Consider the following 1900-nt stretch of genomic DNA (forward strand, 5'->3'; position numbering starts at 1 on the left):
TTTGCTTTCAGCCTTTGGTCCGGGGAGGCATACGCTTGCCCTATGCAACAGCCTTTCCTAGCATCGGACAAAGGCTGCCCCTTGCGAAACCAGCATCTAAACCAGGTGGTCTCTAACCTGCCACTCTGCCCTACTTATTACCCAGTGTCCAGACATGGAATAGTTCCACAAAGCTATTTGGCCCAAGTTTTTAAGGCCCTGGGGAAAAAAACAAACAAAAACTAGTGTTTTTTTTATGTAAGGCTGCCTGATTGATTAGGGGCAGTGGCACAGTCCTTTTCACCAACCATAAAAGGAAAGAATGAGGAGGGGGAAACGGGAAGGGAATAAATCTAAAAACCGGGTAAAGCACCTTGGGGTGTCAACAGAAGTGCAGGTCACTGCTGTAACTGAGAAGGCTTTGTAGGAAGCTTTCAAAACGATTAAGTGTAAAGTTCTTTACTTGTTAGGACTGGGCCTCACAACATGCAGACACTGTCTTGATTAGCAAAAAGGAGTATTTTCAATTGTATTACATCAAATTGAGGTAGTTTAGCAGGACTGAAAAACCTTAACACTTGTTAAAATGCAAGTTATTTCTCTGAACTAACACCAAATGGAGACACCTCCCACTTTGCTAGGCCTTTTATCCATTGCTTTTGTTGATTACTAAAACATTGCTACATTGATTCACAGATCTCTTCACTTGGCATAGAAAGGAACAGGGACTTGATTTTTATAAAATAAAGCAAAGCTTGCATTCCACAGAAAACAGTAAAATCTGCATTAAAGAACAGAATTTCACCAGTCCAGATTTTTTGAATGGGGGGTACAAATCTAATAAATAATTTTATTACTAGACTCTCTGAAGCCTCATTAATCTATTATTTCAACCTAGGTTTTGAAAAACAAATGTAAAGTGATTTGTCCTGATTAAAGATTCAATGTAACCAGCATTTAAATTTTTGAAAAATCATCCCTTTTTAAAGAAAAACCCAGTTGGATATTAAATTAATGCTGTATAAAAATCTTGACGTCCTACTTTAATAATCGTTTGCATTTATTTTCTTTAAAAAATAACACAGAAGTAGGTCTGGAACAGAGGTGGGCAGTTATTTCAGCTGGAGGGCCACTTAAGTTTTGGTGAGCTATCGAGGGCCACATGAGTAGTCCTGGCCCTTGACAGTTGCCCCATTCCCTCGTTGCCATCTTGGGACCAGAAATCCCAACCCTAACCCCTGACCTTTACCACCTGAAGTCCCTTCCCTTGCCCCCAGAAATACTCCTTTTGGGAGGGGAGGATTGCCATCTTAGAACCAAAAAAACCCAAATCATACATTTTTTAGAAGTCAAACACCTACTATAACTAATTTTATTACAAAAAATATTTTTGTTATGTTTTGTGTTTGTGTAGTGGTGACTGCATAATAACTCAAAACTAAATTCTTAGTCTTGTATATTGTGGGGGGGAGGTTGTATACTAGGGTGGGTATGTGTAGTGTGAGTGTTTATGGTGGGGTGTGGGTTTGTGGTAGGATGTGGGTGCATGTGTTGGGGGTTGTGTATATGTGGGGGTTGTGGGGGTAGGGTGTGGATGTGAGGGAAGTTGGGGGGTTGTGGGGACTCCCCATATGGTGCAGCAGCAGGCGGGGAAGCAGCTTTTCCTCCCCTGAAAAGCAGCCCCTGAAGGGAAGGCAACTGGCTCCAGCACTTGAGGCTTCCCTCTGGTGCTGCGCAGCCCCAGCAGGGAAGGCAGCTGGCTCCAGCACACCGGGCTTCCTTCACTGCTGTACATGTGGTGGGGAGCACTGGCGATACAGGTGGCCCAGCGGAGACTGCGCCCCTCGCTGCAATGTGCAGCGCTGGCTGCAGCTGCATCCCACCAGGTGCCTGCACCCTGAGCATGCCCCCCCCCCCCCCT

The sequence above is a fragment of the Gavialis gangeticus genome, unplaced genomic scaffold, assembly GCF_001723915.1.
Source record: "Gavialis gangeticus isolate Ggan-Ray unplaced genomic scaffold, GavGan_comp1, whole genome shotgun sequence".
NCBI classification, from domain to species: Eukaryota; Metazoa; Chordata; order Crocodylia; family Gavialidae; genus Gavialis; species Gavialis gangeticus.